At 32.8% G+C, this 20,694-nt stretch overlaps 1 protein-coding gene across 6 annotated transcripts in view; it reads left to right on the top strand.

Moving 5' to 3' along the window:
• Mbd5 (methyl-CpG binding domain protein 5) overlaps positions 1-20,694 on the top strand; it is a 406,311-nt gene that overhangs the window by 157,893 nt on the left and 227,724 nt on the right. For all 6 annotated transcript variants that reach the window (XM_076866536.2, XM_076866534.2, XM_076866535.2 and 3 more), the window contains exon 3: positions 13,173-13,318. The gene's annotated coding sequence lies outside the window, so the exon portion shown is untranslated. The remainder of the gene's footprint in view (positions 1-13,172; positions 13,319-20,694) is intronic.

Raw genomic sequence — 20,694 nt, 5'->3', positions numbered from 1 at the left:
CTGCACTCCAGTGTTTACTGTCACCATAGTTCAGAAATGTACACAACATAATGGTGCATTAATTGATGAATGTATGAAGAAAGATATATGCCAATGAATAAATACTATTCAGCTATTAAAATGGGATGAAGTTCTGTCATTCATGACAATGTGAATGGAACTGGAGGACATTAAGTGAACTAATCCAGATAAGAAAGAAAAGTACATAATCTCTTTCATATAGAATCTCAAAAAAATTGGTCTGACAAGTTAAGAGTAGAATGATAGTTTCCAGAGGCTGGGAAGAATGGAGGTGAGGGAAGAATGGGGAATGGTTGCTTAATGGGTAGTAAGTTACACTGAGAAGACATCAGGTTATGGTGTTCTATTGCATAGTAGAATGATTACACATAATGGTAATTACTACATATTTTAAAAATGCTACAAAAAGGGATTTTGAATGTTTTTACCTCAAATAAATGGCAAATGTTTGAGATGAATAGGCTTAACCTGATTTGAACACCACAAAGTATATGAATGTATTGAATTATTACATGGTACCCCAAAGAATGTATAATTTTTATGTGTCAATTAAAAAATAGAAAAAGGATAGGGTTTTTTTATTTTTATTATTGTTGAAAACATTACATAGCTCTTGACATATCATATTTCTTACATTTGATTCAAGTGGGTTATGAACTCCCATTTTTACCCCGTATACAGATTGCAGAATCACATTGGTTACACATCCACTGATTTACATATTGCCATACTAGTATCTTTTATATTCTGTTGCCTTCCCTATCCTCTACTATCCCCCTTCCCTCCCCTCCCCTCCCATCTTCTCTCTCTACCCCATCTACTGTAATTCATTTCTCTCCCTTGTTTTTTTCCCTTTCCCCTCACTTCCTCTTATATGTAATTTTGTATAACAATGAGGGTCTCCTTCCATTTCAATGCAATTTCCCTTCTCTCTCCCTTTCCCTCCTCTCCTCCCTGTTTAATGTTAATATTCTTCTCATGCTCTTCAGCCCTGCTCTGTTCTTAGTTGCTCTCCTTATATCAAGGAAGACATTTGGCATTTGTTTTTTAGGGATTGGCTAGCTTCACTTACCATAATCTGCTCTAATACCATCCATTTCCCTGCAAATGCCATGATTTTGTCATTTTTTAGTGCTGAGTAATACTCCATTGTGTATAAATGCCACATTTTTTTTATCCATTCATCTACTAAAGGGCATCTAGGTTGGTTCCACAGTCTTGCTATTGTGAATTGTGCTGCTATGAACATCGATGTAGCAGTATCCCTATAGTACGCTCTTTTAAGGTCTTTAGGGAATAGTCCGAGAAGGGGAATAGCTGGGTTGAATGGTGGTTCCATTCCCAGCTTTCCAAGGAATCTCCATACTGCTTTCCAAATTGGCCGCACCAATTTGCAGTCCCACCAGCAATGTACAAGTGTACCCTTCTCCCCACATCCTCACCAGCACTTGTTTGACTTCATAATGGCTGCCAATCTTACTGGAGTGAGATGGTATCTTAGGGTGGTTTTGATTTGCATTTCTCTGACTGCTAGAGATGGTGAGCATTTTTTCATGTACTTGTTGATTGATTGTATGTCCTCCTCTGAGAAGTGTCTGTTCAGGTCCTTGGCCCATTTATTGATTGGGTTATTTGTTTTCTTATTGTTTAATTTTTCGAGTTCTTTGTATACTCTGGGTATTAGGGCTGTATCTGAAGTGTGAGGAGTAAAAATTTGTTCCCAGAATGTAGGTTCCCTATTTACCTCTGATTGTTTCTCTTGCTGAGAAAAAACTTTTTCCTTTGGGTAAGTCCCATTTGTTGATTCTTGTTTTTAACTCTTGTGCTATGGGTATCCTATTAAGAAATTTGGAGTCCGAACCCACAGTATGTAGATTAGAGCCAACTTTTTCTTCTATCAGACGCAGAGTCTCTTTTGATATCAAGCTCCTTGATCCATTTTGAGTTAACTTTTGTGCATGGCGAGAGAAAGGGATTCAGATTCTTTTTGTTGCATATGGATTTCCAGTTCTCCCAGCACCATTTGTTGAAGATGCTATCCTTTCTCCATTGCATGCTTTTGGCACCTTTGTCTAATATAAGGTATTTTTAATTTTGTGGATTGTCTCTGTGTCCTCTATTCTGTACCATTGGCCTACCTGCCTGTTTTGGTACCAGTACCATGCGGTTTTTGTTACTATTGCTCTGTAGTATAGTTTAAAATCTGGTATTGCTATACCACCAGCTTCACTCTTCCTGTTTAGAATTGCTTTTACTATTCTGGGTCTTTAATTTTTCCAGATGAATTTCATGATTGCTTTTTCTATTTTTGCGAGGAATGCCGTTGGGATTTTGATTGGCATTGCATTAAACCTATAGAGTACTTTTGGTAATATGGCCATTTTAATGATATTAGTTCTGCCTATCCATGAACAAGGTATATCTTTCCAACTTCTAAGGTCTTCTTCTATTTCTCTCTTTAGAGTTCTGGAGTTTTCATTGTATACTTCTTTCACCTCTTTTGTTAGGTTGATTCCCAAGTTTTTTTAATTTTTTTTGAGGATATTGTGAAGGGGGTGGTTGTTCTCATTACCATTTCAGAGGATTTGTCACTGATATACAGGAATGCCTTTGATTTATGTGTGTTGATTTTATATCCTGTCACTTTGCTGAATTCATTTACTAGCCCTAGAAGTTTCTTGGTAGAACCTTTTGGTCTGTTAGGTATAGGTTCATGTCATCCGCAAATAGTAATAATATAAGTTCTTCTTTTCCTATTTTTATGCCTTTAATTTCTTTCGTCTGTCTAGTTTTGAGAAGTATGTTGAACAGAAGTGTGAGAGAGAGCATCCCTGTCTTGTTCCAGATTTCAGAGGGAATGCCTTTAATTTTTCTCCATTCAGAATGATGCTACCCTGGGGATTAGCATAGATAGCTTTTACAATATTGAGGTATGTTCCTGTTATCCCTAGTTTTTCTAGTGTTTTGAACATAAAGGGATGCTGTGCTTTGTCGAATGCTTTTTCTGCATCTATTGAGATGATCATATAGTTCTTATCTTTAAGTCTGTTGATGTGGTGAATAACATTTATTCATTTTCGTATATTGAACCAGCCTTGCATCCCAGGGATGAATCCTACTTGATCATGATGCACGATCTTTTTGATATGTTTCTGTATCTGATTTGCCAGAATTTTATTGAGGACTTTTGCATCTATGTTCATTAGAGATATTGGTCTGTAGTTTTCTTTCTTTGAAGTATCTTTGTCTGGTTTAGGAATCAGGGTGATGTTGGCCTCATAGAATGAGTTTGGAAGTTCTCCCTCTTTTTCTATTTCCTGAAATAGCTTGAAAAGTATTGGTATTAGTTCCTCTTTAAAGGTTTTGTAAAACTCTGTTGTATACCCATCCGGTCCTGGGCTTTTCTTAGTTGGTAGTCTTTTGATGGCTTCTTCTATTTCCTCAATTGATATTGGTCTGTTTAGGTTGTCTATATCCTCCTGACTCAATCTGGGCAGATCATATGACTCAAGAAATTTACCAATGCCTTCACTATCTTCTATTTTATTGGAGTATAAGGATTCAAAATAATTTCTAATTATCTTCTGTATTTCTGTAGTGTCTGTTGTGATATTGCCTTTTCATCCCATATGCTAGTAATTTGAGTTCTCTCTCTTCTTCTCTTCGTTAGTATGTCTGTTCTTATTTATATTTTCAAAGAACCAACTTTTAGTTTTGTCAATTTTTTCAATTGTTTCTTTTGTTTCAGTTTCATTGATTTCAGCTCTGATTTTAATTATTTCTTGCCTTCTACTACTTTTGCTGTTGTTTTGCCCTTCTTTTTCTAGGGTTTTGAGATGAAGTGTGAGATCATTTTTTTTGTTGGTTTTTTTTTTTTTCTTTTTTTAAGGAATGAACTCCAAGCAATGAATTTTCCTCTTAGAATTGCTTTCATTGTGTCCCATAGATTCCGATATGTTTTGTCTGTGTTTTCATTTATCTCTAAGAATTTTTTAATTTCCTCCTTGATGTCTTCTGTAACCCATTGATTTTGAATGTTTTTACCTCAAATAAATGGCAAATGTTTCTGATGAATAGGCTTAACCTGATTTGAACACCACAAAGTATATGGATGTATTGAATCTTTACATGGTACCCCAAAATATGTATAATTTTATGTGTCAATTAAAAAATAGAAAAAGGATAGGTTTTATTTTAATTTGTTCTTTTTAGTTATACATGACAGTCCAATGTATTTTGGCAAATTATACATACATAGAGTATAACTTATTCTATTTAGGATCATCCCATTCTTGTGGTTATACATGATGTGGAGTTACCCTGGTTGTATATTCAAATACAGGCTAGGAGAGTTATGTCCAATTAATTCTATTGTCCTTCCTATTCCCCTCCCTGCTCCCTTCCCTTTGTTTCTGTTTGTCTAATCCAGTGGATTTCTAGTTTTACTCTCCCCATCCTCCCTTTTTTTGGATTAGCATCGGCATACCAGAGAGAACATTTGGCTTTTGGTTTTTGGGCATTGACTTCTTTCACAAAGCATGATATTCTCCAGCTCCATCCATTTAACGGTAAATGCCATTATTTTATTCTCCTTTATGGCTGAGTAATATTTCATTGTGTATATATGCCACATTTTCTTTATCCATTCATCTGTTGAAGAACCTAGGTTGTTTCCATAGCTTGGCTATTCTGAGTTGAGCTGCTATAAAGATTGATGTGACTGCATCACTGTAGTATGCTGTTTTTAAGACATTTGGGTATAGACTAAGGAGTGGGATAACTGAATCAAAAGGTGGTTCCATTCCAAGTTTTGTGAGGAATCTCTATACTGCTTTCCATAGTGGTTGCACCAATTTTCAGTCCCACCAACAACGTATAAGAGTATCTTTCTCCCCACATCTTCACCAACATCTATTGTTACTTATATTCTTGATAATTGCCATTTGAACTGGAGTGAGATGGAATCTCAGTTGTAGTTTTAAATTTGCATTTCTCTAATTGCTAGAGGTGTTGAACATTTTTTCATGTATTTGTTGACCATTCATATTTCTTCTTCTGTGAAGTGTCTGTTGAGTTCCTTTGCCCATTTAGTCATTGGGTTATTTGAGGATTTTTGTTTTTTGTTTGTTTGTTTTGGTCTTGTTTGAGTTCTTTATATATCCCAAAGATTTATGCTCTATCTGAGGTGCTGGTGGCAAAGATTTTCTCCCGTGCTGTAGACTCTCTCTTCGTGTACTTGATTGTTTCATTTTCTATGAAGCTTTTCCGTTTGATACCATCCCATTAATTGATTCTCGATTTTACTTCTTGTGCTTTAGAAATCTTATTTAGGAATATGGTTCCTAAGCTGACATGATGGAGAGTTGGGCCTACTTTTTCTTCTAGTAAGTGCGGGTCTCTGGTTTAATGGCTAAGTCCTTGATCCACTGTGGAGTTTTGTGCAGGGTGAGATATAATGGTTTAATTTCACTTTGCTACATATGGATTTCCAGTTTTCCCTGCACCATTTGTTGAAGAAGAAATGTTGGAAATTATATCTTTTCTCCAATGTGTGTCTTTGGTGCATTTGTCTAGTATGGGATAACTGTATTTATGTGTGTGTGTCTTTGTTTTGGTGCCAATACCAGGCTGTTTTTGTTGCTATAGCTCTGTAGTATAGTTTAAGGTCTGGTTTGTCATGCCTTCTGCTTCACTTTTTTCACTAAAGATTGCTTTGTCTATTTTTAGCCTTTTATAAAAAAAAAAAAAAAAAAAAAAGATGTTTTCTAAAATGTTTATCAAGCTCACATTTTTTAAATTACCTGAACCAATTATATTTTGTACTTCATATTATAAGAATTTTTGATATTACTTTTCTGATCTTAAAAGTCCAAAACAACAATAACAGAATTCAAAATATCATTGGTTTTGTTTTACTACTTATTAAGGTAAATATTGGAAACTGCTTCAATATAGCTCAATGTCATATACTAGAATCCAGTAAACATATTATTATTTTACATTTATAAACCAAGTTTTACCTATTTGTTTTATGTATATTGTTCAGTGTAAAGAAAACACAAATTATTTTTTTAATCTCAGATAACTACATCATTGAAAATATAATATGAATTTTTATCGTGTTACAATTTATATTCAGTAAGTACTAAAATGTCTTGGTTCTTGCCACATGTACATTGTTTTTTTCTACAAAACTTCTTTCAGTTACATGTATTTCTTATCTTTCTTATATGTTTATATAAGAGAAGATTATGCAGTTATAAGTTCAGTATAAATTTTCCTAATCTATTGAAGTAAACTTGTTATTACCCCTTACTGACTACCTGTGCTCTGCCAGTAGAGGGGATCATTCAACACATACCTGAACCAGTCAACTTATGAATTCTAGTGAGAATATATTCCATTAAAGCCTTCTAGAACATTAATCTGGGACTCAAATGGATGAACATAGATTTTGGTGAACTTTAATGTCCCATTCTTCCTTGTTAGAAGAAAGGGACATTAAAGTTCACCAAAGCTTTAATGAAGTTAAAGTTCATTATAATTTATATTTTTAAATGTTTTGTAAGGCGATTGGTTAATTTTAAAAAATAAAATTTAAATACCCTTATTTTATTTGTTTTTATGTGGTGCTCAGGATCAAACCCAGTACCTCACACTTGTGAAATGAGCACTCTATTTCTGAGCTACAACCCCAGCCCCTATGATTCATCTTTTACATATTAAAACGTTCAAAATCAGACAGATTCTTATTTCTTATACTTTCCCTCTTCTGGTTGGATCTTCAATTTTAACTTTCCAGTTTTCAAACACCGTTGCTCACATTGATCCTATCATAGTGGCTTTAGATTAATTTACATGTTTCCTAACCTGATTTGGAATAAAAAGAATTTGGACTTTGGACTCAAGAATATTGCAAGACCATACTACCAAGATTATTTGCAGCACTTAATTGAGATTTTTAATTTTTGTTTTATTTTCAGAATAAGGATATACTTACTACTCTTTAGAATAGCCTTACTCTGTTATATTATTGTTTTTCTTGTGTTTCTTTACTTATCCATATTAATTACATGTTTTCAATGTTTAGATTTATTTTTCATGTTTATTTATATTGTTTACTTACATTTAAATATGAAGTGTCTGAAAAATTCTGTTATTTTCGTTTTAGTGAAACTTACAAGATCAATGTGGTTATTCAAAGTCTCAGACAAGTATTTTCCTACTATGATTCATCTTGGTAGCTTTTTAAAAATACTTTGAATTTGAAGGTTTTCTGATAAAAAAGTGCATCTATTTTTTTAAAAAAATTAATACAACTTTTTGATATGTAATTCATATGCCTTAAAATTAACAATTTTAACATGTACAATTTATTGCTTTTTAGGATAATGAATGAACAAGTGGCATGAATGAGTAACTTTTTTTCTCGTTTTTAGTATATTTCTCAACATTTCTTAAGATGCAAATACTAAGATTTTTAAAAAATGTTATTATTTATTGAGTAAATGTTGGAAATTATATCATTAAAATTATAGCATTTCTATAGACTAATATTTACTATACACAGTAAAGACATTTAAACTTTTGTCACCTTTAGTAAGTGGCCGTCTTTTTAAATTATGAAGAAAGAGTATGACTTGCTAACAAAAAATAGGAAAGTAGGATTTTTAAGCAGTATTTGAGGGCTCAGGATGTAGCTCCATGATACAATATGTGCTTAGTATGTATGAGGCTCTGAGTTCAATCCCCAGCACCAATACATAAATAATTTTCACATTCGTTACTATTATTTATTACTATTGATATTATTTATAATTTTATAATAATATAATAATTTTAATTGTTACTATTATTAAAATATTATTTGTTTTTATTACTTTTACTTTGTTATTTTTTATTTGTTCTAATTTGTTATAGTTGATAGCAGAATACATTTCAATTCATGATATACAAATGGAGCACAACTTTTCATTTCTCTGGTTTTACATGATGTAGTTGCACCACATGTGCAGTCATACCAGTACATCTCATTCCATCATCATTCCTGCCCCCATGCCTCCTCCCTTTCCCCCCCTTCTTCTTCGCCCAATCAAATTCTTCCATGCCCCCTATATGGATCAGCATCTACTTATCAGAGAGAACATTTGGCCTTTGGTTTGGGGGGATTGGCTCACTTCACTTAGCAGGACATTCTCCAGCTCCATTCGTTTTACTTGCAAATGACATAATTTTATTCTCTTTTAATGCTGAGTAATGTTCAATTGTGTATATGTATCACAGGTTCTTTATCTACTAAAGGGCATCTAGGTTGTTTCCACAGTTTAGCTATTGTGAATTGAGCAGCCATGAGCATTGATGTGGCTGTGTCACTATAGTAAGCCGATTTTAATAAAAAGTAAACAGTATTTGGCTTTGAGGAAAAATGAGTAGTTAAATGAATATTTAAATGAACATTGAAAAGCACATCTAAGTTACAAATAAAAATCCAGTACAAATCAGCTTTTTTCATGTGATCTTTTTGAGTTCTTTATTTTATGCTTTCTAAATCAACTGGTTTCAATTTTGAAATAAGAAAATTTTAGATATAATCATCATATTCTTTTCGGTTCACACTTTAAAAATATTTAATACTTATAGAATTAGGTAAGTGCATTTATACTTCTATAAATGTGGTGATAGTCATTTTGAGGTAAATTTAGAGATTTTTTAATAGACTTCATTAGTGTATGTCACCCACAGTTTTATGATGTGTATTCTAAGTAGCAACTTATTTGACAGTAAATTTTAAAATGTAGAACTGAGAGTTAATAACAACAATAAAAATACCATGACATCTAAGAGGACTTTCAAATGATCTGAGTAGCTAAGATATAAGCATGTTTCTCATGCCCCAAGGAGAGTTATTCACTCATATGCCTTATTCCTCCCAAATCATTCCATTTTCGGTGGAAGAGATATTTACATAACCATTTAGTTATTGATTTTTGTAAAGTATAAATATATGCAGATGTCATTATTAATTTCAACATGTGCCATTTGACCTTCTAGATCAGAGATCTGCAAACTTTTTGTATGAAAGGCCAAATATTAGATATATATGCTTTTAGGGCCAGAGGTCTCTGTGTAGCTACTCAACTCTGCTGTTGTGGTGTAAAAGCAGCCACAGGCAATACATAAACAAATAAGTGTGACTGTGTTCCAGCTTTATTTATGGATATTGAAATTTGAATTTCATATACTCTTAGGTGTCATGAAATATTTTTCTTCTTCTGACATTTTTTGAGCCATTTAAAGATGTAAAATCCATCTTGGCTCAAAAGTATACAAAAACAGGTGGCAGACTGGATTTAATTCTGTAGGCTGAAGTTTGCCAACTTTTTGCTCTAGGTGGTTAAATCCACTGGTTGGAAAAATATGTTTTAGCAATACATCTTAAATTCTTCCACTACCACGGGTGCCACACCATCCCAAAGTTCTTACCCATCTTAGCTTATGCCTGATAGCAAAGGATGTTCAATTTGTAGCTTCTGTGTGACTCTAGTAAAAAAAAATAATAACAATAATTTTAATAATAACTCACAAGTAGTTCACAGAAGTAAATAAAATTTCAGCACTTCCTATTGTGAAGCTCCTTGTGTCTGGTTGGGATGATGTGGCATGATACCACAGAAGTGAAACTGGGAAATGTGGAGACTGAGCTGTAGCTCTGGTTCTATCATTATCCAGTCAAAGTGGTCATGTTGCTCAAACTTCCAAAGCACCAATGCTTCACATACTGGTGGTGAACAAGTATTTGGAAGTTATATGGTTATTAAAATAGTAAATATGAAAACACTTCTTTATTGTCATTGTGGTTGGTGGTCATTGCAGTTTATTATCATGTGTTATATATCACTCTTGAAGACTAGATATAAATTGCACATAAATTTTGTCTATATTTCTGGCTTTGTTTCCCTCAGATTTTGAGCAACTCTTATCTTCTCACTGTGGATTATACCCAGTATATTACTAATAAAACTATGAAATTGCTAAATTACATCGTATATATTCTTTCTTATCACTGCTCGATGAAGGCAGTGACTTTGTTTTGTCCCTGCTATATCCCCACGTCCCAAAGCACTGTCTGGAATATGTTTGGGTCTCTTAAATCGTTTCTGAGTAAATGAGTGGCACAAATAATCTCATATGTTCCCTTACTTTGCATTATCAAATGGAGTATATAAAGCTCATTATAAATAAAATGACTTAAATGCGTAAAGCAAATACATAGGACTTCAAAGGAAATCTATTTTATCTAACTTTACTGAAATATAGTTCTACCCACAAATCCTTTAAAGGTCCATGGACACTTTTTTTAAAATAAAGACAATATAGGCAAAGGACACAGATAATTATAATTTGCAAAATTGTTTTGATAGGCTATATAATAAATGCAAGCTTTGTTTGATCTCTTAAAGTACTCCTTCCTCTGTATTTTTAAATAATATAAAAACAATGGATTTTCCCCCCTACTTTGGTAAAATTTCTTGTGGTTACAAGAAAAACAGATTTTAGTATACAAAAATAGTAGTTTCTGGGAAGACCACTGGAGATCTTATGTAATTCATAGGTGAGAATAAGAACAACAAAATCTACTCTGGGAACATCAGCTTTCTCCAGAGTAGAGCCTTAGATGGGAGTTTCCATCGTGCATACAAGTTTTAAAATACTAGGAGAAACCTGGCTAATGCAGCATGGATCACAGATGAATGCCTGTATTGGTTAGCCAGAGCCAAGAGTAGAATCATGTAATAGAGCTGTTAGCACTTTGGGCCACTGTTTGGTATAAGGGTGAGCTGGAATGACCCTAAGAGATGTCTATTATATAGATATATTAATATGACTGCAGAAAATGGTGTTTATTTTATACTTATTAACTTCTCAAGATAAAAAAAGTTTTACTCCAAACTGGAAGACAACTTGGTTCATTAATAATTACATCAACTATAATTATAATTTAAAATATCTACCAGACTACCAACTGGCATATTGTTAATTAGTTTAATATAATATAATGTAGCCAGTATAATGTAGTAGCAATATTGATAAGTGTTAGGAGAACAAGTTCTTGAGCTGGACTGATATAGCTCATTTCCCATTTCTACCATTTAACTATTTGTGGAAGTCTATTCAAATTACTCAATCTCTATCACTCATTTTTATTAACTATAAAAAGGAAGGGAACTGCTACAAAACAACAAGCCAGAATATCACTGGCATGCCACTATAAGCATTTAATCCTTGCTCAGGCATTTGGCTATAAGATGGAGTAGGTCTGATCCAGACTGATCTCAGCTGAACTTGGTTTCACATTGAATATGGGTCTAGATATGTACTACATTTCTCTCATCTTCCTTAGACCAGCAAATACTTGAGACATTTTTTTATCAAAATGAAAAGGTAGGATTACAAGGGAATGGGCTCAATGCTCAAGTATATTTCAGGACTCTTCTTTTGTGATGTCTGCTATTATTCTGTTTGCCAAAGAAGACACATTGCCAAGTCAAGTCAAAGCAGAAAGAGACATACACTTTCTCTGGAGGTATTATGAAGGAAGAGAAATCTAACATCACAAGCTAATTCCACTTAGAATGAAAATACCTGTTGCTGTGGGGATAGTAACATATTTGATTTCAGGGTGTTGTCCCAGACTTCTTGGATGATGGGACATGTTATGTAATTATATAGTTATAATTACATAATTATAATTATCTTTAAAAACTCCAAATATGCTTAATTCCAAAACACATCTGGCCTCCAGGAGACCATGGGACTGTAGACTATCCAGGAATTATAAATGCTATGAATGAAAATGAAGCATGTATAGATACAGAGATGAGGGCTGGTGGGGAAGAAGATAAGGGTTGAAGTGAGGGAGGGTAGGTAGCTAGAAGCCTCTCTGGGAGGCAACATTTGAGCTAATTTCAGAAGCTTGCCACAGATCTCTCAAAGAAAAGTAATGTTTTGGTCACTGGGAAAGATGTAACTTTCTGGGGAAGTGTTCAATTCTGAGAGAAGACAAAGTTCAAAGACCTAAACCAAGAGTGTGCTTAGCATGTTTAAGAAGAATATGAGGACTTCTAAGGCTGTGATTGGGAAGAGTGATTTAATAGGGAATGGGAAGAGTGATTTAATAGGTTGTCAGAGAGAAAACAAGAGTTCAGTCATCTCAGGCAAGGGTAAGGCCTTTGGATCTTATCATAAATGTTTAGGAAGTCTTTCAGGGAGTTGGAATAAGGGAGTGCCTTCAATATAATTTTCTTTTACAGACTATCTGTTGCTCCATAGATAATAATAACATATCATTCTTTGCTCTGTGTATAATGGATTATTGCAGTGGTATGAACTGGGAAAAATGAATGATCATTAGTCTGCATGAAATTCAAAAAGTTAATGGTGCTGTTCATAAGATACTTTTTATTAATGTCCTTAAATACAAATCTTAAAAAATACACAATAACAAGCTGTCTGTTCAACATTGGTAAATTTATGAGCAAGTGCTGTGCTATGAATTAGTAATCTAAATATTATTATACTATCATGTTTATTTTTTCTTGTTCTAAATTTTTATCCAAGCATTAGGGCTTAGAAATTAGTAGTCATGACAATGCTCTTTCCAATCTCCCTCATTCTTCCCAAAGATGCTTCTTTTTTCCTGCTGAGAGACAGCTAGGGGAAAGATCCCTTATCTTCGAATGGTAAGAAGTAGTTTCTCAGGCTGGCTCTGCCACTAACTCACTGTAACATTGGGTGAGTTATTTAACATCTCTGAATTTCAGTTTTCTTTAAGGGTAAAATATGAGAATTAAATCACCTGATTTATATAGCTCTTTTTTTTTTAACCTATAGTCATAGTTTAGTAAGTCATTTGTGTTGGAAACTAACATGATTCTAAGTGAGACTTTACAAAAATCTCAAATTTGGGGGCTGGTGATGTAGCTGAGTGGTAGAGCTCATGCCTAGCAGGCTCAAGACCCTGAGTTCAATCTCCAGACCAGGGACAATGGGGGAAGACCTCAGATTTTCCTTAAATATGAATCTTAAAAAATACACAATAACAAGCACTCTGTTCAACATTGGTAAATTTATGCTTGTTTCCTTTATAACAGGACCAAGAAAATAAATTCCAGAAACCAGGAGCACAGAATATTTTTCTTCATCAATCCATAGAACTCTGATACTTCTCTAATTCCATCAAACACAGGAATGACCACCTTGGCAGATGGCCGCAGAGGATGTCAACAATTTTTTGGAGGCAAGCAATGAACTATTTGTGCCATTGGTTTTCTGTTATTAATTATATGAGAACAAGTAGAATTACCTTGTGTTTTAATGGGGGAAAAAAGTTGTCTTTATCATAGAATTTTATATAAGCATAACTATTTCTTCTTTTTTTTCCTTTTTCTTTTTTTCTGTTTAGAACTGTTGCATGTCAAAAATTCTGTTAAGATGTGTTTTCCCTTACCTGCAGTATTATACAGAATAAGGCAACATTAAATTCCTAAGTACAAAATTCAGATTTAAATAACAGAAGTTATTTGAAAAGAGGGCTCTTTGTATCTACCTGGATACATATATCATGTAACTGCAAGCACTAAATATATTTGGAGATTAATTTCTACTTACTTTAGAATTATCCCAGTCGTTTGTGAATTTTTTTCTTTTTAGTTTAAATAATTCTGCATCTTTTCCTCCCTTATATTTATTCTAAAGTGATCCAAAATCTTGGGAAGCCATCCCTTTATGTCCCTCACAGATTTATATTTGTAAGAATTCTGCATTAAAAGATTTCACTGACCTTTTATTTAATTTCATGGCAGCCACTATTGCTTCTGGAAGAGTAGTTGGACAAGGATTATGGACCACAATGCCATCATCAAAATTGAAATTAATTACATTACCCTTTAAAGGAAAAATTTGCTTAGAAAGAAATTGACCATTCTTAAGAGGAAAAAAAAAAAATGTGTGTGTGTATGTGTGTGCGTGTGTGTGTGTGTGTGTGTGTGTGTAATCGGCAATCTCCATATTCATGAAAAATAGACATAAGTAGATGAAGATAAAATGAAATAAAAATAAATTCTAAAAATTTAACTATAAATACACTAAAATTGAATTTGTCAACAAATTTTATACAACCACAAAAACTAGATATACTCAGAACATTTTACATAGTGTTATTTCAACTTATAGGTCTAAAGTTATCCAGTAAATGTGTCTCTTTTTAAGTTGTACATAAAGGAATGCTTTCTGTAAGTAAAGGAGACCATAAATGTTTAAAAAGTCCAGAGAAAGCTTCAGAGTTTTCTTTCAGTAACTAGAATCAAAATTAATTCTTGCTTTTCTGTTGGGGGAAATTTCATCTAATTACATTCAATTTATTCTGCAACTTTTTGGACAGCAAATCCTGATTACCAGAGAAAAAACAGCTGTGTTGCCCTTGCCTCACAGTTATCACAATAGTATTATTAGGCAGTCACTGGGCCTTAAAAAACCATGAAGTGGTCATCCACTGGCTTCCTTCTGGCAGAGACACACCTGAGCCTTTCTGAACTACTGATGATATATGCCTTCCATTTGTAAGGATCTTCAAAAAAACAGATTCTACTGCTTCCTTCAGCAATCCAATTTAGTGTAACGACTCTCAAGAATAGGAGATTCTTTCTTTTAACCTTTTATCTACTTTCATTAAGTAACTATTTCTAAAACTTCTTTTCTCAGAATTATCCTAGTTTGATGTAACCACTTAAAAATTTTCACTTAAATATTTTTTTAAATACTAAAATTTGATCTTTTTTTTAGTTGTAGATGGACAGAATACCTTTATTTTATTTTTATGTGGTGCTGAGGATCCTTCCCAGTGCCTCACACATGCCAGGCGAGCATTCTTACCACTGAGCAATAGGCCCAACCCAACCATTCTTAATTAATAGAAATTATTCCTGTAAATCATGGTTCTCCACAAACAACCTACTATCAAATATCTTTCTCTAACATTTTCATATTTAATTCATCCACATATCATCTCATTTTCAGTTTTAGTTATTCTTTAGCCATTGCAGCTTATCTGTGTAAGATAGCTTTAAATTCTATTTCTTGCACATTATTAAGAATCCACCCCTTTGTTTATTAACTTCATTCTATTTATGACCATGTCATTAAAAAGCACAGATACTTATAATTCTGATCCAAAGTGCTATCTTATTTATTTCCCATAAATTCTAAAATTATTTTCAGGCTATAATAATAAAAACTTAGAAATTAGAAAGGAAATTAGAATATCACAGTTATGATTTATAAACCTGCAATCGAAGAACATGAATTTACAGAACAGATTAAGGCTGACTGACCAACTATGCGATTCACCAGCTGTATGACCTTGGTTAAATTATTGACTCTCTTTGACCCCCATTTTGTATATCTTTAAATATTGGATGCTAATAATAATGTAATGTTGAGTATTAAATAGGATAGTTAATATTCAGGTACCTAGCACTTGCCTAACATGTAATTCAATAAATAGGTGATATCATTATTCTACTTTTGAAAATGTTAAAAATAGGTTTCCTCATAGTAATCTCAACTCATAGTAATCTCAACTTTTATAAAAGAATAATGAATTTGTCCATTATTCATGTCAGATTCCTCTCTCTCTCTTTCTCTACACACACATACACACACACACACACACACACACACACACAGACAGACCTTTATTGTCCTGCTGCTAAATTTTATTCACATCAAAGTCTCCCAATAAGAACTTCATATTTAAAAATATGTAAGTGTGGGTCTGGGGATGTAGCTCAGTGGTAGAAAAGTTGCCTAAAACATGTGAGGGACTGGGTTTGATGCTCAGCACCACATAAAAATAAATAAATAAAATAAAAAAAGATATCATGTCTATGTACAACTAAAAAATTAAAAAAAAAAAATGTAAGTGTTCTGGGCACAGTATCACACTCCTATAATCCCAGCAACTCAGGAGGCTGAGGCAGGAGAATTACAATTTCAAGACCAGCCTCAGCAACTCAGCAAGACCCTGTCTCCAAATTAAAAAAAAAAAAAAAAATGGTCTGAGGATGTAGCTGATTTGTAAAGCATCCCTGGGTTCAGCCTCCAGTACTAAAAAAATTAAAATATAAGTGTACAAATGCATTTTATCCAGAAATCAGCATTAGAAAACATAACAGGCCTTATGGCACATGCCTCTAATTCCAGCTACTAGAGAAATTGAGGAAGGAGGATTACAAGTTAGAAGACAGCCTGGGCAATTTAGCAAGATTCTGTCTTGTCATAAAATTTTAACAAGGGCTGAAACAGAAGCTTACTGATATCGTATTTGCCTATTAAGGCCCTAAGTTGTGTCCCCAGCACCACACACGCACACACTGGTCATTCTTAAACTAAGCCTCATGAAAACTACATACATTTCAAATTTTGCAAGAAATTTTAGGTGTTTATGAGCTCACTGAAATTTTAACTTTATGTTGACCATAACTATTTGGAGAAATACTCTATTTATAGGGCAAAATGATTTGAAGAATCGTCTTCAGTAATTTGTTTTATATATACATACATATACATATATATATTAATCAGATGTTTATTTAATCTGAGTAACTGATTTGATTTGACAGTTTTGTTCTATTGATTTCTTTGGTCACTTTAGCAAATAACCACAAACTTGGTGACTTAAATTAACAAAAATTATTCTCTCATGGAGTCTACAAGTCCAAAATTAAGTTATCAATTAAACCATATTGTTTGAAACCAGGAGAGAAGAATTTTGTTCCATGTCTTTGGCTTGGCTTCTGGAGTTGGCAGGGCTTGGCGTTCCATTTCTGTTGTCTCTGCCTTCATCATCACATAGCTTCTCCCTGTGTATCTATGACTCTTTTCCTCTTCTTATAAGTACACAGTCACATTGAATTAAGGCTCACCCTTATTCAATATGACTTCATCATAACTTGATTACATTGGCATATATTGTTCAGTGTTTCCAAATAAGTTCACATTCATGGATACTGGGACTTAGGACTTGAACATACCTTTTGGGGTAACATAATTCAACTCATAACACTATCTTATATATATTTTCTCAATTTTAATTTCAAATAGGTTTAAGGAGGAAAATGAATTTTAAAAGAGAAATTTACTTCTGAATATTCAGTTTAGCCTCTAGAAGAAAGAGGCTGTTTCATTTATGAGACAACATGGTCCATGGGTAAATATACTTGTTTTGCTTATGAATATTTTTAGCACCATTTATTAAGCATGGTTTTTTAATAATTCCTATCTAAACACTATTAACTCTATTTTGTGTAATTATAAAGCCATAGTATCTTTTTTTTGTTTACCTGATAGAGTTCAAATAATAGACTTACAGAGATTTATGATCAAAGGCTAGCTATTACATATATAAAAAATGAGTTTCCTTAAAGACTTTAGAGAAAATACAGCATTTATATTTACAATTTTACTCATAGTTACATGTTGTAAGTAAACAAAGGTAACACTTCCTTTATTATAAACCAAGGCTACTTTTTGTTTTCATGAGTAAAAATTTCACTTTAACTTGAAATTGAGAAAAATTGTTGATGTTTCAAAATGAACAACTTTGTTAAGTAGATTCAACATTAATTCTACTGCATATTCTAGTAAAGATCATTCAACTGAAGTTTTTTTTCTAATATCTAACTCAATATGTGATATATAGGTCATTAGTACATTGTATCATTGTATATTATTTTTGGTCATATCTCATATAATTAGACAATTGTCACAGGTATTTAAGGCCATAAAACTTACACAGGGTGTGCACCCTTATTTCATCAATTTAAGAAAAGGATTTTATGTGCATTGTCTTTTCTTTGAGCTTCTGAAAGGAAAGGTATATAAAGCATTCTTGGATGAAATACATAAAATTTCTCAAACATACTTCTGTCACTAGGTAATACTTGTTTCAAAATACTCTTTGCATATAGTAAGTACTTAATAAATGCTTATGAATCAAAAGAAGGATATTATAATCAGCCCATTTGCTTGTAAATAGCATCCGAAAGGAGAACTCAAATAAGGCAATTCATTCATAAACCTTTCAGGTAAAATATTTTTCCTAAATTTGGTATAAAAAAACAGACAAGAACTAGAGAGCTTGCAGTTCTGGATAGTGGACATATCCTTTTTTATTTCCTAAAACTTTATTTCCTAAAACTTTCCTAAAGTACTAGTAACCTGTACGACTTTGCCGAGGGTTGAAATTTGCAGGGAGTGGGTAGGAGCCTATAGAATGCATCACTGAATGATTCGTTGACTGTGTATTTCAGGAATATATAGTCAATACATAAGAAATATGAACTTAAGGAATAGAACTGATTTTCTAAATATTTCATTAAAGTACTAGAGCAATGGTTCTCTAATAGGAGTATGGTTCAGCATAACCTACAGAGCTTTTTAAAACCGTAGATGTTTTGTCTCTATTTTTGGTGTTTAAATTCAATTCTCCCATTTATAGGCTATGTGACTTAGTATTATTTAATCAAAATAAAGGAATCAAAACCTTTGAAAAGTGGGGATGACACAATTTTGGACTTTTAGATGATAAAGTACGTTGCAAAAACTGGAAATAAAATATATACTTAGTGATTGACTAATCTAATTAGGAGAAATTAAAATTAACAGTGAGGAATTTAAGTTAGTAGAGACCATATATAGTATGAAGTGGAGTAAATACTCTGTGTTACCAACAAAATAATAATAATAATAATAATAATAATAATAGCAGCAACAACTGGGGAAAGTATTAGAATTTGTACTTTTACACTCAAATGTCTACATTCCAACGCCAAGAGTTTCTTTGAAACTGGAATGGATTGATTTGTTTGGTAGATTTTTCATCAGTAGTTTTCCCAGTGAGACGGACTGTTTGTTAGGAGTATGACAGTTTTGGGTGTTGACTAGGGATAGGATGGGGTGGTTTATGGAATTGTATGGATTAGGAAATCTCTGGTTCCTTTCAACTCTAATATGCTGTGTGTGTATATAATTGACAGTCTTTCCTTTGTGTGTATCATTCATCTATATATTTTGCCAACTTCTATGTACTACGTATTTATGGATTTCAAAAAAATACAGAATGCATCAGACTTAATAATCCCTACAATATTATATCATGGAGGTACTTAAATGAAATAATCATATTTCATTTGTATATGTTGTTTATTTCTATAACCATTTAGAAACTGACTGAAATGTGTGAAACAGGAATGCTGAAATATTTGTTCCTATTCAGAAAGAAACATCTTGTGATTGTCAAAAATAAAAAAAGTGTCTTCTTGACCCTGAGACTTTGGAGGAAAAAACTTCCCGAGAACTCTGTGCAATACACAACATATTGTATAATTACAAAAGAATAAGACTCAAGTCCTTATGTTAATTACTGTCATACCTTGCATGATGGCTCCTTTACCAAACAGAATTGCTTTTGAGGCAACCATTATTTATTAATTAGATAGAATCTTAGGCAAGAGAGCCATATTTACTGTAAGAAAATTGCTTGTGGGTAGAGGGGAAAATCTTCATAAGAGAGGTGTAAGAGTGATGTACCTTGAAGGATGGGAGTCATTTGATTCCAGAGTCCCAGAAAGAGTTGAAGGGAAAGGAATTCCTAAAGGAAACACTACTTCTGACTTAAAAATAGTAAAATGAAAACAGCAATACTGGTTTCCTTCTTCCCACACCCATCCACCCCCCAGTGTGCTTCAAAAGCAATTTAAGGACAGGAAAATATGTCTACAAGTAAAACTGAGCTACTTTTATTTGCTTAACTTCCCTTACTACACAATTTTACTGCTTTTTGTTTTACTGGATTTTTAGTGAGTTGCTGCCTCCTGAAAACTGTTTTACCTCTATAATAAAATTCAACATATAGTACTGTCAGTGAGAGAAGGAAGGTGGGGTCACAGAACTGAAGAGACTTTGGTTCAATCAGCATATTACTGGTAGGGTTATATTAAGTTTTGCTTTTGGATTACAAAAGCAATACATTCGCATAGATTTTTAAATAAACAAATAACATGGAAATGTTTGAATTAAAAAGTAAAATTTATTTATTAATTTGTTTTTAGTTCACACAGATAACCTGTATTAACTTTTATTGTATCATTTTGGAAATCTATTCACATGCAAATGCATGTGTGCATATGCATAACAAATACACACCTGTATATACTTTTATATCATTTTTTACATGAATGCAGATAATCCACTGTTTTTTGCCACTGGATTTCTGCTCTTTGTCTCTTTGTTATTGATTTCTAAAAGCTCATGTTATACTAATAAAAAATGCCATTTTTCGTGTGTTTCAAATATTTTTCTGTAGTTTAATTACCAGTCAACTCAGTTTATGTTAGATTTTTATTTTCCATACTAAAATTTTACATTTTGGTTTAGGCAAATTATCAGTGTTTCTTTTATGGTTTCTGAAGCTTATGTTCAATATTATAAAATATGTAACACCATTTTTATTCTACCCTTATGGCTTAATTTTTTATGTTTCAAATTTCAAATTATCTAAAATTCTTAGTGTCTCAGCAACTTTTATTGAATAATCTGTCTTCAACTGATTGAAAA

Source organism: Callospermophilus lateralis, chromosome 9 (assembly GCF_048772815.1).
Source record: "Callospermophilus lateralis isolate mCalLat2 chromosome 9, mCalLat2.hap1, whole genome shotgun sequence".
Lineage (NCBI taxonomy): Eukaryota > Metazoa > Chordata > Mammalia > Rodentia > Sciuridae > Callospermophilus > Callospermophilus lateralis.
This window is presented reverse-complemented; position numbering and strand designations above follow the sequence as displayed.